The following is an 18,931-nucleotide window of genomic DNA, read 5'->3' as shown; positions in this document are numbered from 1 at the left end:
GCCAGACATTGTCCTTCAGGATTTTTTGGCACACAGCAGAATTCATGGTTCCAGTTACCACAGCAAGTCTTCCAGGTCCTGAAGCAGCAGACAGCCCCAGACAATCACACTACCACCACCATATTTTAGTGGTGGTATGATGTTCTTTTTCTGAAATGCTGTGTTACTTTTAAGCCAGATGTAATGGGATACACACCTTCCACAAAGTTTAACTTCTGTCTCATCAGTCCACAGTGTATTTTCCCAAAAGTCTTGGGGATCATCAAGATGCTTTCTGGCAAAACTGAGACAAGCCTTTGTTCTTTTTGCTCACTAGTAGTTCTAGCCTTGGAATTCTCGATGCGATTTTGGTCCAGTCTCTTTCTTACTGTTGAATCATGAACACTGACCTTAAAGCTAGGGTCTACAATCCTGGAGAGTTAGCAAGAGAGCTAGCAAGATTTGAAAGTGCCACCTCCTCTAAGTTCCTCACATATTTCATGAAAATAACAAATCTCCCTGAAACAAAACAAATAATTACCTGTCCAACAGAAAGAGAGCAACCTCTGCATCATTTTCCAAGCCATTCACATGCTCCAGTTGTCTCCACCGCTCAAACGCAGCACCGATGTTGACTCGGTCAGACTTCCGTCTTTATCCAGAGCCTTTTTCGTGGCAGCCTTTTCTGCCTCAGGCTTTCTTTTCCTTGCCTTCTTAGCGGGGTGAGCTGTTACAAGTAACGCTGGCTGCATTTTCTCTGCCATTGTAACCAAATGAAGGTCTTCTCCTGCAACTCCGTATTTCCTGCAGAGGAGTGTGCTGAATATTTCCGGCATCAAGCGAAACGTAACATGTGCACGCGCGGAGGAGGGAGAGACAGAATGAGACATGAAGGCATCTGACCAATCCGTGCTATCCGGCCCGGATAGCAGGGATTGGTCGGTTTTTCTCAGTCATGCAGCTGCCACAGAGGTCGGATTATTTTTGTTCCTTTTTCTGAATACATAATGTATTGACTACCCTCAGGATAACAGGATCATTTCACCCAGTATAACAAAATGTGTGTCTGAACAACATTACAGACCCTAGCTTTAACTGAAGCAAGTGAGGCCTGCAGTGCTTTAGAGGTTGTACTTGATGAGTCGTGCTCGTGGAGCAATTTTGGTCAGCCGGTTAGTCCTGGTGAGGTTCACCACTGTTCCATGTCTTCTCCATTTGTGGATAATGCTCTCACTGTGGTTCGCTGGAGTCCCAAAGCCTTATGAATGGCTTTGTAACCCTTTCCAGACTGACAGATGTCAATGACTTTGTTTCTCATCTGTTCTTGAATTTCTTTGGATTGGGCATGATGTGTTGCTTTTTTGAGATCTTTTGTCTTATATCATGTTGTCAGACAGGCTCTATTTAAGCGATTTCTTGATTCTACAGGTCTGGCAGTAATCACCACTGGGTGGAGCTAGTGAAATTGAACTCAGCTTTCCCAAAAATGTGGTTAATCACAGTAAATTCCTGATTCATAGGGGGGGGGGGGGGGGGGGGGGCAGGCAGTTGCTTTTTCACATAGGGCCAGGTTGGTTAGCTTTTTTCCCTTTATAAATGAAATCATCATTTAAAAATTGCTTTTAGTATTTTCTATGGTTATCTTTGTCTGATATTAAGATTTCTTTGATGATTCGAAACATGTAAGTATGACAAAAAAAGCAAAAACCAAAGAAATCTGTAAGGGCCAAATACCTTTTCACAGCACCTACAATACAATACTGAACTAAACTTCCCTGACCAGACAGCTTAACAACCATTTACACCTGGGCTCACCTAGCCCTAGTAACCGACATGAAGGTCGGTTGGGTCAACGACCCACAAGTGGCCCTAATGACTCTGAGCTCAAAGAGTTTAAAAGCCTGCAGCTCCCTTCCAGTTAGTTAGAACTGAAGATGAAGATGAAGACTGAAGATGAGAGGTGAAACATTGTCAGGAAACTGAAACAGGTCCAGTTGCCTAGAATTACTGTGACCTGGATGACTGAGAACCTTCATCACCATTGTTTAGAATATAACTATCAGCCGTAGGATCAGGATTATCCTTCATTGGAACAAAAAAACTAACCAAACAAACAGTAAAGTTAGAACTACAACAATATCTCACAAAACACTTGTGTTTGCATGTCATGTATACAAAAAGTGAACAATGAACATTTGAAATCCTTCACATCTGTTGTTGTCCTAACACATTAAGACCACTGGTGGTCACTATTTCTCTTCCTTGAAAACCACCTGGGTATACTTCCATACATTATCAGAATCAGAATCAGAATTCCTTTAATGTCATGCAGATGGGGAAATTTGTTTGTTGCAACAGCAGAATATTACGAGACAGAGAAATAGACAAATAGACAAAAAATGAAAAATAAAAAAGGAAAGAAAAATAGAATAGAATTGACAAATGTACATATTAACATGGATAGTGCAAAAATGAGCAACACATTTTTATATACAGATTTTAAATATAGGTAATGAATATGGGTGATGAAATGAGTTTGTACAGACTTATTGCACAGTGGTGAGTACGGGGTGAGGTCTACATGGAGCAGTGCTGGTTGTACAGTCTGACAGCAGCAGTAAGGGAAGGACCTGCAATACCTCTCCTTCACACACTGAGGGTGTATCAGTCTGTTGCTGAAGGAGCTGCCCAGTGCTGTGAGAGTGACCTACAGGGGTGGGACTGCTGCACCAGCAGAGATCACAGCTTGTCCATCATCCTGCTCTCTCCCACCACCTGCACTGAGTCAAGAGGGCATCCCAGGATGGAGCTGGCCTTCTTGATAAGTTTGTCTAGTCTCCTCCTGTCTGCTGCCGAGATGCTGCTGCTCCAACAGACTACTCCATAGAAAATGGCTGATGCCACCACAGAGTCATAGAAAGAGGTCAGGAGTGTCCCCTGCACTCCAAAGGACCTGAGCTCCCTCAGCAGATACAGTCTGCTCTGACCTTTCTTATATGTAGCAGCAGTGTGATCAGTCCAGTCCAGTTTATTGTTCAGGTGAACTCCCAGGTACTTGTAAGATGTCACCATCTCAATGTCTGTTCCCAGGGTGTTCACCTGTGTGCAAGGTTGTGTGTGCCTGCGGAAATCCACCACCAGCTCTTTGGTCTTCCTGGCGTTGAGCTGGAGGTGGTTCCGCTGGCACCAGTCCACAAAGTCCTTGATGAGTTCTCTGTAGGCTCTGTCGTCCCCGTCCCTGATGAGGCTGACGATAGCAGAGTTGTCAGAGAATTTTTGTAGATGGCAGTGAGGGGAGTGGTGGTAGAAGTCTGCGGTGTACAGGGTGAACAGGAAAGGGGCCAGGACCGTTCACTGTGGGGCCCCTGTACTGCAGGTTATTGTGTCTGACACGTAGTCCCGAGTCCTCACATACTGTGGCCGGTTAGTGAGGTAATCAGGGATCCAGGATGTGAGGTGTTGGTTCAACCCTGCGAGCTCCAGCTTGTATAGTGTTGAATGCACTGGAGAAATCAAAGAACATGATCCTCACAGTGCTTCCAGGCTTCTCCAGGTGATGATTACTCACTGCTATCAGAGCACTGAGAATCGTTGCAGCCTTACAGACACAGCTAAGATTGACAAACAGGTAAGGTGAGAAGATAAATGAAGTAAACACTAAGCTCAAACTCTCCAGAGTAACTGATGTTGTCATCTTTTCATGTTGGTGTGTGTGTAATAGTGTGTTTGTGCGTGTGTGCAGCAGGTTATAAATGTAATGACATGTGTTTCCTTGATGACCCTGTGAGTGCTTCTGTGTTTACTTTCCACAGCCAATCATTTTTCCGAACACTAATCAATACAGAAAGTAGCATGGGAGCAGTTCAATGCACATCTGGGACCCAGCAGATGATGAGACTAATGCATATGTCTTTATATGTATGAGAAATACATTTTTTTTTAAAAAGCAGTCATGTGATTTCTGTGTGTAGATTTTTTGGTGTGGGTGTCAATTGCATTTTTTAAAAATTCAATTTATTTTTGTGAAACTACAGAATCATGAATCGTGGTGATTGATTTTTCTAAAAGTAATTAAAAAATGTGATTAAAACAACAGTATTGAAATCTAGCTAACTGGGCTGTTCTAAACGTACAACAAGCTCATCACACGATCTACACACAGAAGCAGAACTGTTTATGTTCTTAAAAATGTGATATGTGATTTTTTTTAACATCGTGTGCGTTTTTTTTTTTTTTATTTTATCTTGCCTGCTTGTGATATGTTTCCATGACTATGACCCGATGTGACCTCACAGTATTTCTGAAATTCAAATCCAAATATTTCAAATATAAATTTGAGGGTTTCTTTTTTCCATCCACCCAGTGGTCATGGCTGAGTTGATGTCGCAGCACAGGATGGTCACAGTGAGTCTCTGTTAAACTGAACAAATTATGGAATATAACAGAATGGCTGTGATCAAATAATGATCTGAATCTATTATATTGCTTCAAAATCACAACAGGATTTAGCTCATGACACTTCTCAATTAAAGCAGGTCTCGACCATACCCTTTAAGTAACAGACACCAAACATCCCACATGAGCAGGCACTTAGCGACTGAGAGTGGTAGCAATAAACATTTACATATATTGTACTATATACATGTATATGTGTACATGTCAAATCTTTCTGGAAATAATAAACAAATATGAATAGTATGACCAAAAAAATATTGACTGGGTATTTAGTAGTTGAATTTATATACATGGAATGATGTTTATGTACAGTATTTACATTTATACATGTCTTAATACAGTTTATACAGCATGCAGGATGTATATTTGACAATGATTGATGACACATGTTGAATTACAGTTTCTATTAGTCAATATATCATTCATAATTTGTAGTGGGTGTTTTCTATCTATATGTATATATAAACATCCCGATAAGATCTAGAAAGCTACCTGTAATTAAGATCATCTAAACACCATGTCACTGACCTTCATCTTCACATGTGAGGCCTCCAGTTTGATGACCTATGATTGGACATTGGAGCTGTCATGTGATTTTAATAAAATAACAACGAATAGTTTTATTGACTTTCGTTTGTTTGAGGAAGACCTCCATCCACCAGAGCAGAGGTTGTGTTTCACATTTACCTAATTCACCCTATCTGGGTGGGTGAAAAAATAACACCATTGTTTCAGAAGATCAGAGCTGTCAGTATTTGACTTTATAAAATGGATTCAACACAGGAGATAGAAAAATATACTGAGAAATAAGAGTTTATAATAATCAATATCATATAAACAACTATTATGTGACAATTTTACCAAAACAAATTCACGATCAATTCTTGTATTCTGTCGACTTGCTGTGACAAAACAGCCACAGCTCCCTCCTCTGTGCTGTCAGACACTGACCGCTTTCTATAATCTGCTCTCTGCTGTTGTTTTTTCTTCCTCATCTCTTACTGACCTGCTGCCTCCTCCTCCTCCCCTTCCTCCCCCCCCCCCTCTCTCTCTTTCTCTCTCTCTCTGCATTCTGTCGCTCTCTTTGTTATGGGGGTCCTGCATGGAGGATGTATATTTTATGTGCGACTCTGGAGGCTTTTACCATTAATTATAGAGAAACACTAAGCTCTCCATTTGCAGGACAGATGTTATTTTTCACTTAAGGAGAGAAAGGGGACTGTTCCATAATTCAGAGGTAATCCCGCTCACCAGAGAACAAATAAATAAATGAATAAATAAATAAAGCAAAAGCAAAAACCACAAACATTTGATTCACTACTGCTCCTTCGTGCTCAGACATGTAACGCAGCAGCCAACACACACGCACAGATTTCCTCTGTGTTCAGCCTTTAAGTGCCCCCCATGTAATAAATATGGAACAGCTGCTTTATCATTTCATTTTTTATTCAATCGGCTTCTCCAAAAGCATTTCATAAAATCACACTCACACACAATGCAACCCCTTTTTAGCCTCAGAACAATAGATGTAGAACAAAGTTTTTCAAAGTAAAAGAACAAATATCTGTTAAAAACAAGACGTTGACTGAGCAGGGTTAGACATTTTAAAATCTGGGTACATCATCACAAACTGCAGTCAGGTAGAGCTGCTATGATATGAAATTAAATTCAATGATAGATTAATTGTTCTACTAAACACCCTCTTGTCCCCATTTCTCTAATGTGAGAACTTGCAATCCTGGCTACCTCCCTGGTGGTTTTCAATATTATTTGACATTTTATATATTATATGAAAAAATTGACTATTTGACTTTCTTTGTCCAAATCCATTTTATCTTAAAGCCTTGAAACGCTCAGTCAAATAACTGAATTTTAATATTTCAATATTTACCTTAATTTCAGCCACACTCTCCAAATCTTCTTTCCCCTCTACAAAATTGTATTCTAATTTAACAAGAACTCCTGTGATACCATGATATTTTACATACGTTTGTTTGCGGTCAGTCTGAAAGCAGCTCTTTCTGACTCTTGACAGAATTTTAAACATCTACAATTCCAGGCAAACTCTGCCTTCTTTTTTCTTTTTTTCTTCTTTCCTCACCTTTTCCTCCTTACTCCCAATCTACTTCCTCTCCATTATTATTTCTCCTCCACCATCCTCTTTTCTTCTTTCATTACATGTTGTTATGTTGTTCTCCAGCGAATCCTGTTTAAACTGAGTGAAGTAATTATATCTAAACATGGACATTTAACTCCATCTCCTGAAGAAGATCATGTGCTATGATAGAAAGTGCCAGAACAACTGCTGAATGAACGTTGTCATGAGATTGTTGTCTTGACAATTACTTCAACTTTTTTTTGTTGAAGGAAATACTGTGTGTCATTTTATACACATTTCCCCAAACTATGATATCTGATATTTGTGAGCGAGGTATCGCTGCAGGATGGATTCGTAATAACTAAGCTCCAGCATATCACTGATGATAAATGATGACATCTGGAATAAAACATGATGGTTGGATATTTCCTGAGTATAACTCATAGGCCCAGAATACATTAAATATGTGATGCTGTTTCTCAGTGTAGAAAATCTGAAAATTCACTTGATTTGAAGAAACCATGATGTGAAATTTGAAGGGAAATCAAGGAGGCTACAAATATGAATTAGTTCAAAGACATTATTAATTAATCAAAATTATAAGGTGTACTCTAGATCATGCAAAAGCTGCTTAGGGGTGTTTTATTTGCTCTCTTAGTCTGCCATGTTGCTGTTGCTCTGAGTGTGTAACGTGTGCTATGAGGTTTGATTTCAAGCCTTGGGGTTTTGGGGTCTTGGGACCACTCACGTACGCTCCCTCTGGCAAAGTTGAAATCGCACCCCTGGGCCGGTGGATGACCCACCCCGCCCACACACACACACACACACACACACACACACAGTGAGGCACTCACTCACATACACACTCAATGAAAAAGGGTCGAGCTTGGCAGAAATATCCCATCGTTTTAGAGAGGGATCCCATTAAAAGTGCATGAGTGTGTCTGTCTAGGAATCAAGACACCTGCTCTGCTGCTCAGCCGATAGCTGTATGTGTGTGTGTGTGCGTGTGTGTGTGTGTGTTATTTATTAATGCACAGAGTTATTAGGTCATCCTGTGGAGGGCGTCACTCACTTTAAGCTGGACACACTGAAGAGATGAGGAAGGTTGAGATCTGAGAGTCCTGAGGCTTCATTTTCAGGTCAGGGTCCTAGATTAGACACAATCTTTACATCTTTAAATCACAATCAAATCCCCCAAAATAAATGATGCACCCAGGGTAGATGCAGTCTTGGAGTTGAGGGATTCATGCTTTTGTTTTTTATGGCCCTGATCAGACGTCTCTGCCTAGTAGAACTACAGGACAGGAGCTGCCTGTCAGTCAATCTCTTCTTTGGATCAGACCTGAAATTGAACGTTTTGCAATTTGCATGAAAAGAAGATTCAAACATTGAACCAGCAGCACACACAGAACTAGAGCACAGATGTCAAAGATGCAGGTGGAAAAAGTGAGATCAAGGAAAAAGGAGAAGCAAGTGGGACCTAATTTGTTAAAGGCATTATGTGACATTTCAACCTTGAAAGTCTTATGTCAGGTCAAAACTGTTCTTCCTCCACCTGCTCTTTGCTTTCCTATCCATCAAAGGCTAAAAAGACCCAAATAATAATAATAACACTGAAATATAAATCCTCCTGCTGCCTACTTTTATTTAACAGTGAGATCTGAAAGAAAATGAATTCATGAAATAATGAACCCGATATTGTATATGAATTATTAATAAATAAGATTTTTCACGTCAGATGTTAAGTTTCTGGAAATTCCCGAAACATTTTGCCTAACTAATGCTCTCAAACTAACTTAGAACTGTAATAAATTAGGTTACAATACTGATGGACCGTAATTCCGACTTAATCATCATGAAAATAAATACTGGAGTTAATATTATTCAAAAGAAGTCATAAATCACAAGAAAGTCAGCAAATGTTCCGGATGGATTGATTTTGCACACACAAGTTAAATACGTTACACTGCAAATCAAGTCAGGATCAGACAGAATTATAACGCGTCTTTCCTCTATTATTATTCATTCAAATATAGAATCGAAAAGTTTTGAAAAAATAGAATTGGAAAGTCTGTGTCACATTAAGTTAATAAATAAACGCTTATCCATTAGCTTGTGTTATTATTAGACAAAAACTAAGCAAGTTTAATTTATGTTCGCTGCGATTCGTCTTTATATCTCCCGTCAGGTCTTTGAAAATTCATGAAACAAATACAAATTTGACAAAGAGAAAATAAAAGTCATTGTAGTAGACAGTAAAACAGTGTGTTTGTCCCACCTGAACACTTGTTTTCATCCTCTCGGTCCTTCACGATCTCTGTAAACACGGCAGTGTACAGCCGGGACCAGCATCCAGCAGAGCAGCACTGCGGCACATTGCTGCTGCTGCTGCTGCCGCTGGGCTGCGGCTCCTCCTACGGCCAGCAGGAGGCGGTGCTCGCTTGCGAAACCAGCGGAGCCCCGGGGCCACTGACGGGCCAAAACAGAGCAGCAGGGCCCCAGAACAACAGAGTGGCAGTAGCTACAAAGGGTCAGAACCGACCTGGATGCAAACACACAGGCTGGATATCGATATCAATATTGATCAGTGGTGAATTTAAATCAATATTCCTATCATGCAAATAATGTCACTTTATCCTCTGATTCTCCTGTTAGTTCATGTCATATTTTCTTTTCAATTATTCACTTAGTATCCTTGTTTCCTTTCCTCACCCCAAACTGTTTCCTCTTTCTCAGCTCTCCCAACTTTCCTTCCACTCTTGTCTCCTTCCTCTTCTCACTTGTCCTTATATCTTTGAATTCTCTTTTCTTCTTTCTCTCTTCTTTACTTCTCTCTTCTCTCCTCTCCTCTTTAATCTCCTTGCATCCTCATCATGTTTCCTCCTCACTTTCCTTTCACCCTTGTATCCTTTCACTCTTTTCCCCTCATTCTGTATTCCCTCTTCTCCTTCTTCCTCACTTTTTTTACTTCTATCTTCTCTTCTCATGCATTTCTTTGCATCCTCAGCTTGTTTCCTTCTCACTTTCCTCCTCAACGCTGTTTCTCTCCTTGCCTTTGTCCTTAACCCTTTCTTTTCTCTTCTCCATCTTATTCTGCGCTCTTTCCTTTATTAAATTTGTTTGCTCCTCCTCTTTTACCTCTCCTTTCATTACAAATTGTTTTAATTTCTTTGCTGATATTCTTTTTGTCTTCTCTCTTCTCATTATCTTGTTTTATCTCCTCGTTTTTCTTCTCCTCCTTCTTCTTCTTCTTCTTCTTCCTCTCCTCTCCTCTCTTTCGTCCTACCGACACTCCAAGGACGGATGGAAGGGGAGCATCTGGAGCGCATTCAGTGGCGCTGACAGCTGTCACTTTGGCTGGTGCTTATGCAGACAGGCTAACCTGAAATGAGCAGGGACAGGCATGAAGCTCAGCGCGTCACTGACCTCCTCCTTCTCCTCCTCCTCCTCCTCCTCCTCCTCCACGGGGAGCGATAGCAGCAGAGTATGTGGTGATGGCTGAGGTGCAGGGTGCTGTGGTGGGCTTGGAGAGATAAGGCGGAGGATATAAGAGGGGTCAGCAGGGTCACAGTGTGGTTAGCACTGACAGCGTGGCTCTGAATTTGATCCAGCAGCAGCGCTAACAGAGATGCAGGAAACAAGATGGGAAAGAAGGAGACAAACCAGGAAGGAGAGAGGATGAGGAGCAGTGGTGAAGAAGGAGATGGAAGATGGGAACAATTGAGCACTGTATCTCAACATTTTAGGTTTATTTTTAAATACTGAAGAGGTAATTATCCACCAGTGTTTCACAAGAAAAAAAATAAAAATATTTTCACTTCTTAAAAGAGCACCTTTATTAAAGTAAAATAAAAGTTTGCAAAATATGGTGCAGAGAGAACTTCACAGTTAGCTTTAACATTGATGAGAACTCTTGAAGAGCATTTATGGAATTTTTACCATTTTATTGGTCCGTAATAAATAAGTTACTAATGCTTTATATATCAGTTATATGACATTAGACATCAAATAAGTTATTAATAAAGGATTCTATAGGGTTGTGAATTTGTCACTTTCTAATAATCCAACACGTTAACAATTCAAGTTGTGGTTATGAATGGATAAATGGATATTGGTCCAGATGCCCTGTAGTGATATTAGTATTATTGAACTTGCGGGAGTGTGTGGAAAGATTATGGAATAATTCAACTAATTAAAATGAAGATAAAAACTATATATATATATATATATATACATACATATATATATATTCATATAGTGAAACCTCGGAACCCATGACAGCCATGACAACCCAAACCATGTATTTTAGGTTTAAACATGATCTTTTTCTAATCTAAAAAGTAGCTTTTTGTGGCTAAACCTAACCAGAGAAAGCACAATGTTATCTTATATAACCCTTAGCGGTGTTAGCTAGTCACTCAGTCATACACCATTGTTTCAGAACTTATCTAACATAAGGTAAGGTAAAAATTAAAGTGCATGAGGATGACTGTATAGCAAAAAGGAAGTGAGCTGACTGGATTAAACTGCTATCTATAGGTGATTATCAAGTGATCAAAAAGGCTAAAAAAAATAAATAAATAAATAATAGAATAATAGAATAATATAGATATAGTTAACAAAATGTACAAAGCTAATTGTGAAGGATGGAAAAGCAGTGTGATCACTATGCAGGTATTGTTACTGTAGAGCTGACAGGAAGTAAACAGACACACAGTTTGTAAAACAGATCCATCATGCTGTGCAAGTAGAGACGTGGAGCAGAAAAGTAGCCTCAAATTAAACAGAAAAGTGCCTTAACATTGAACTTAGTTACTTTTCACTGCTGCTTTTTTCAAGAAAGCTTCACAGGGTACTTTTAAATATATTGTGACCCCTTACATTTATCTTGTGATCCCCATTCCCATGTTGGGTACAACTGTATTAGAGAGAGACATAAAGATAGAAGAGAGGAGAGTAAAATGGAGAAACAACAGAGGGATGAAGATGAAGTGATGGCTGTGTCTCTAACAGGACTCCCGCTCATTATAAAGCCTGGTGTCAGTCTTCGTCTTTCCCCCGTGCCTCTATGAATGTCAGATGGATGCTCACTTTAACTCTCTGTGTCTATGTGTGTGTGTGTGTGTGTGTGTGTGTGTGTGTGTGTGTTTGAGCGTCCCAATCTGTGCATATCCACTGTGCGTGCTGATTCAGCTCGTTATCTGATGGAGCTGTAGACAGAATGAGTTTAAATCTCAGTATCGCTGCAAGCTCTCATATGGCTTCATCTGCTGTTTGCACTCTCGCTCCCTCTCTCTCTCTCTCTCTCTCTCTTTCTCTCACACACACACACAAACAGTGTGACACAAACAGTGTGTGTGTGTGTGTGTCACACACTAACAGTGTGTGTGTGTGTGTGTAACACACGCACACACCTATTCATACTGTATACTGCACATATTAGGCTTCACAGATAGATACACTATAAGTGAAAGGTGCAATAGACAACACAAAAGTAACAAAGAAAAATAAAGAAGAACCTGGTAGTTAATCAAATGTTTAATCAAATGGCTTTCCAGTGCTTCTTCTTCCGCTACAACAATCGAACACATATCCACATCCAGCAGAGGTTTTACAGGGTAATGACTCTCATTTAGGGATTAGCTAAAGTAAAAACTGACACATTTTTCAACCAGCCCTCTTGGTAATTTGAGCTGTGGGCCTGGCGAGCCTTTAGTAATGTAATAATCAGGATAATCTGCCTGTAATAGCTGGATTACAGCAGGTTAGAGACTGTCATGTTTGGCAAAGCCCTCCTCTGGATCTTAACTCTAATTCATTAATAAACTAATGCCCATTCACGGCCTGCTTAGAGATGCAGAGAGACTAAGCTTCAACCCACTGCTAGGTCCATCATAACACAGGAAAACATTATCAAACCCACAGAACTTCATTGTGAAGGTGAGGCTGCTGTAATTCTATATCAGCGATCCTCAATAGGCGGCCCCCGGGCCGCATCCGGCCCGCTGGCCTCCTGTTTGTGGCCCCCGAACTTTTATTCCTTCACCATGTGTTTTGGTTGGGTCAGCACGTGTACACCGGGACTTGTCTCCATGCCAACGATACAGAGACAGCTGGGTCACTCACTGCTGCGAGCGCAACTTTTCACTTTCACTTTCGTTTTTGGAGCAGTTAGCGTATTCACATTTTGCCGGTGGTAACAGATTGAAAATTGCGTGTTTCCAAGTAAATTGCTATAACAAAGTGGACAGTGAAAATCCACGACTCAGAGAAATAGGGATTTAAAATTTGCATTCATTCTCCCTCTGACAGGACAAGCCCCACGTATCTGACAGTGCAGCGACGTAAGTTTAATTAATTCTACTCCATCTCATCATGCATTTTCAAACACACATTGTAACGGACGAGGAGTTTCTCCTGGCAAACACCCTTTCACTCACGGTGCCAAAATGTTTATCATCCTTGTTAAAACTCAACACCATTTAACCATAGAACAAATGACGTGAATTAACCCACAACCATCTTACATATCATCTTATTCACAAACACATTCACAAACCATAATTACACCAACACCAACAGAATACCCAAGAGTCATTACAATATGCCAGGAGAAGCTGTGATGAAGATTTCCAATTTGAAACGGCATTATGAGACGAAGCATAGGAATTTTGAGGAGACATTTCCTCAAAATTCAGCGATAAGCACAACACCAATAAATGCACAGAAATTGTCATATCAAGCTGCAAGCAGGATTCTTGTCACATCTGTGTCACAGTGAAATAAAATAATGCATGACTGAAGTGATGGACACAATGTTTGAAGGCAAACAAAAAGAGGAAATATTCAGCTATGTAGCTATTTTAATTCATGTTAAAATGGAAATTACATTTTATTTTAGTTCGTATTTTGTTGTTTAGAATGAAAAGGACATTTTGTTTTGAATATTACAGTATTATTGCATGTGGCCTGACCGACCTCAATACATGGACCTTTGAGTCATTGAAAAAAATCTTTGTGGCCCTTTAAGATTTGTATTTGAGTACCCCTGTTCGATATGATGCATTAGTTCATCTTTGAATACACTCTGACTTACCTTCCCTGTCTGTGACCGGTATCTCCAAGCACAGGGATTCCTCCTCAATCTGTCAAATTGTTTAACAATATATATAACTTCATTTAGAAAAAAAATGAAATGTTCAGTAATTTACTAACAGCTCAGCTCAAGTCAACTCAACTCAGCTCAACTCAACTTTATTTATAAAGTGCTTTAAGCAGCCATAGCTGGGACAAAGTGCTGTACATGAAAAGAAATAGAACATGAAACATAAAACCATAGGAAACAAAATAAAAACAATAAGACAATAAAAATGTTAAAACAATAAAAACAATAAAACACTAAAACCAAAAACAAGAGCAGAGTCTCATGCTGGGTTGAAAGCCGAAGAACAAAAATGGGTTTTAAGATGAGTTTGAAAAATGGACAGTGAGGAGGCTTGTCTGATATGGAGCGGAAGGACGTTCCAAAGTTTGGGACTGGCAATGGAAAAAGCTCTTTCCCCTCTGAGCTTCCGCTTAGACCTCAGTGCCTCCAGGAGCAGCTGGTCCGCTGACCTGCACCGGGCAGGAGCGTAGGTCCAAACACCATCACTTCTGTCTTCTTTTCATTAAATTTTAAAAAGTTCAGTGACATCCTGCTTTAATGTCTTCAAGACATAATAGAAGTGGTTTCAGACAGGCGTTTTTCTTTTTCAGCGGCACATAAATCTGACTGTCGTCAGCGTAAAAATGAAAGGAGATGCCATGTTTTCTCAGGATGGAACCCAGGGGAAGCAGATACAGAGAGAAGAGCAGGGGCCCTAAAATTGAACCCTGTGGAACCCCATATGACAGTGGAGCAGAGCGGGACTCCAAGCCACCAAGGCCTACACACATAGATCTTCCCTCAAGATATGATCTAAACCAATTCAGGGCGCTACCACTAATGCCCACTAGGTGCTGCAAGCAAGACAATAAAATATTGTGGTCCGCAGTATCAAACGCTGCAGTTAGGTCCAGCAGGACAAGGATCACGTAGTCTCCAGAGTCAGTCGCCAGAAGGATGTCGTTGAACACTCTTAGTAAAGCTGACTCCGTTCTATGCCTTGTTTTAAAACCAGACTGGAACACTTCCAGGATATCATGCTCATCCAGGGATGACTTTAACTGAGCATGGATGACTTTTTCCAGGATTTTTGAGATAAAAGGCAGCTTGGAGATAGGTCTATAATTGGCTAATACCACGATCAGGGCTAGGTTTCTTAAGCAGGGGTTGCACCACAGCATGTTTAAAACTTTTGGGAACAACACCAGAGGACAAACTGCTGTTAATAACGGCCAGAACTGACTGCCCTATACAAGGAAATACCTCTTTAAAAAAGTGAGGCGGGACAGTGTCACAGGGAGAGCCTGATGGCTTAATCTGGCCAACCACATTTTCTAAATCCATCAGAGACACAGGCTCAAACAAATCAAACACAGCTGAGCAGAGAACAGGGTCAGAGGGGTCAGAAGCAGGTGTGGTGATGAGAGCCCTTGTAGTAGCAACCTTATCAATGAAGAAATGCAGGAAGCTATTGCACATTTCAGGGGACTCCTCTGTGCTCGCAGGCTGAGGTGAGCCAAGAACAGATTCGATGGTTTTAAATAACACACGTGGGTTGTGAGTATTTGAATTTCAATAATGTTTGACAGGTGCTCTCTTCTGGCCTCTTTAACAGTGCTCTGGTAGCAGCGCCAGCAGTCTTTTAGGATTTGGCGAGAAACTTGCAGCTTGTCCTTTTTCCACCTTCGTTCAGCTTTGGGGCACTCTCCCATTGAACCAGGGCTCAGGTTTAGCTTTTGGATGCACAGTTTTAAGTGGAGCCACAAAGTGCAGTATGGTTCGGCAGGAGGAGTGAAACCAAGATCTGAGCACCTCCGTGTTTGCAGATGTTAAGTCAGAGGGGACACAGAGCTGGTTGAAGGCAGCAGAGAACTGACCGGCAGTGACGTGGGTTAAAAATCCGACGGCTGCGAGCAGGAGCGGCAGATTTAACTGCAGCACAGGAGACAGCAGCTTCAGACAACACAGGCAAATGATCAGAAAACACATTGTCACAGATTTCCACGTTTGACACAGACAAACCATGACAGAGGACGAGGTCTAATGTGTTAAGAGTCAATAAGGCTTAAAAAGTCCTTCACTGACAGTTTATCAGGACAGCAACCATGAATGCTAAATTCCCCCACAAGGAGGACACGATCATACTTGGGCATAATTTCAGCCAGAAGATCAGAGAAGTCATTTAGGAAGTCTTTATTGTATTTGGGCGGTCGGTAGATGACGGCACACAGCACCGGGTCGGAGCGACCCGCCTCAAATACATTTGCTTCAAAGCTGGAAAAGGAGGATGAGACAGCCGGCTGCTTACAATTCAAAATCATTTTTAAAAACAGTTGCCGTCCCTCCTCCACGACCCGACGACCGCGAGGAGTTAAAGTAAGAACAGCCAGCAGGTAGAAGTTCCATCAGAGGGCTGCACTCACCGGCACAGATCCACGTCTCTGTCACACAGAGGAATTCCAGGCCTCGGGAGTTGAAAACATCCCTCAGGATAAACGTTTTGTTTACCAGTGATCTGGCATTCACCAGCCCAAACCTGGCGGGGGCCGGTGGCTTCAGTTCGGCAGATCGCGGAGCCCGTGGCAGCATCTTCAGGAGCTGAGAAAGCCGAGAAGGGCAGGTGCGGGGAGGGCCGGAGTCCCTCAAACAAGCTGGTGACAGGTACAAGGCAAGCGTCGATGGGATCAAGGAAACGCCGAGTCACGGCGAAGGGATGAATAAGTCCATGTCCTATTCGGGAAATGGATGAAGATTGTGCCAGCCAGACTTTCAGCTTCACCAGCCGGCCGCGGCGGGGATGCTTCTGCCAAGGAGGTGGAGCAGAGGCCCGGCACTGGTGAGTCGGGATTCCCGCTAGTAGCGGGGGCACAGTTTTCTGCCCACTATGTTTAAATGCACATAACTCTCTGACATTATGTCGAAGATCCAAAAGAGCCTGGCGATCATACACCAGCAGAAACTCGATCTGATTAGTGCCAAGGGTTATAAACAACAGAAACATCAGCCATTGTAGGAGCAGCAGGCAGCCAGCAATACACAGCGGCGCCATCTTGCCTTCCTCTAAGATCTTCACACACTGCAGCACGATCACCCCAATGAAATCAACAGCTACTCATTGTAGTTTTTATTGAGCAAACAAGAGGAAACAGTAATTCAGCTGGGAACTATTTCAGATAGAAAGACATTTAGAGAGCTAGTATTAACCATATATTTATACAAGAAGATACCAGATGCAAAGATGGTGCCCTTTCATTGTGATATCACACATTTTTAAATAGCTTATCTCAGTTTATTGGAAGTTTCACAAATATATAACCTCCATGGATCAAAAATGAATCACAGAAAGATTCAGAATTTAGTTTGTTTTCAGTTTTACAGATGTCTCTTTTATAATTGTGCTATATAAGGAAAGTGCTTCAGGGTTCAGCAGAATCACTGCAACATAGTGAGTGGCCACAAAGCTAGACCTGAAGCAAAGCTGAACGACACAACCTGATTGTAACGGATCAGAGTTAGCATGTTGTCAATCAACTAGCGTGGAAAAATCATGATTTGCCCTCTGATTGACTGGATCTGTTGCCTTCGTTTGTTGGGCAGCTTATGTTCAGGCATGAGGCATGAGATTGGTTGGGGTAATGCTCAAAATGGAAAAAAGAAAAAAAATCTGTTTTATGCTTGAAGGAGGTTAAAAAGTTGGTGTATCAATGAAAAGAAAGTATGACAAAGTGCTATGAGAAATGATTCAACAAATAAATCATGATCTCTGGAGATGTGACTTGTTTGTGGCAAAGGGGGGACTGTAACCTTCTTCACATTTTAACATGAAACTCAAATAGACAGTACAGAGCATATTATCATCATGTTTTCGTTTATTATTTTTTTTTACACATTTTCTCAGTTTGAGGCTGGACTGGTGGGAGTGTGTCACACAATGACATAATGTGATTCATCTGGACATTAGTACCAGCTACAATAAAAAACAACACTGTAAGACAATACACTCTTCAAGACTACCAGGTTACAAACCAGGATTTATAGAATCTGTATCTGCATGTGTCAGGGCGAGTGCTAGTGGCCATGATGACAAATCTCAGACTCAGAACAACAAACCCACGGAATGTGTGACTCTCCTCCTCCTCCTCTTCCTCCTGCAGTCACCATCCCCTCTGTGGGGCCACAGGTCCGGTGTGAAATGCACACAAACATTTAAATATTTCAGACGGTACTCTGACTCACTAACCAACCACCGCCCAGCAGACACACAAACAGACACACACGCACACACGCAGAGAGAGAGAGGCGGCGAAAGCTTCATAAATAGTCCATGAGCAGCGGACGGCCCTTTCTCACCACGACCTGTCAAAGGCCCACAATGATTTATTGATTTCTTGATTTGTCAAATAAAAAGAGAAACTTGCTCCTCATGTCTCCCTGTTTTTTTCTCCCTTTCTCACCCGTCTTCTTCCTCCTGTCATCACTCAGTGCGTTTACATGCACAGCTTAGTCAGATTACATAGTTCGACTATGCTACTCAACCAGACAACTGCAATTATCCGAGTATACATGCCGGTGAGAAAATCGGATTATAGGCCGGAGCATGTCATACCCCGGTACGCTAGGTGGCGCTGTACCCATTTCAACTAGTGTTAACGGGGCCACCTCCGGCTGACCTCTTTACGTCACCAGCTGCCTCGGCACTCAAGAAAGATGGCGTACGAAGAGCGAAACGAAGCTACATCTTTGTACACTTCGTATATGGTGTACATGATAATTACACAAACTAGGGGCACAATGGCGCTCTTTCTTGCGGTGATTTCAGAGGAAAGACGCCACCGCCGTCCGTCTACTTCCGGCTCACGGCCCCGGGGAAAAATCTCGTGCCTGCACAGAATGCAAAATCCGATCCGATCTGATAGAACGTATACATGCAGGAGTAATGCGACTATCATTCGAATAATCTGGGTGCTTTAATTCGACTATGAGAAATCCGATCTGGTCTGATTTTAGTCAGACTAAGGTGTATACATGCATTTTAGAAATCCCATCATAGTCAGACTAACACAGTAATTCGGTTTTCTTGAGTGTCATGTAAACGCACTGACTGAAGAAGGGAGGACGGACAAAACTCCACTTGACAGGTCGAACAAGAGGGGAATTCCCTGTGTGTGTGTGTGTGTGTGTGTGTGTGTGTGTGTGTGTGTGTGTGTGTGTGTGTGAAGGACCGGTGGCTCCATCTTTTTCACTGTCAATTA

This window comes from Sparus aurata, chromosome 11, assembly GCF_900880675.1.
Source record: "Sparus aurata chromosome 11, fSpaAur1.1, whole genome shotgun sequence".
Lineage (NCBI taxonomy): Eukaryota > Metazoa > Chordata > Actinopteri > Spariformes > Sparidae > Sparus > Sparus aurata.
The sequence above is the reverse complement of the archived record's forward strand: the minus strand, read 5'-3'. Positions refer to the sequence as shown.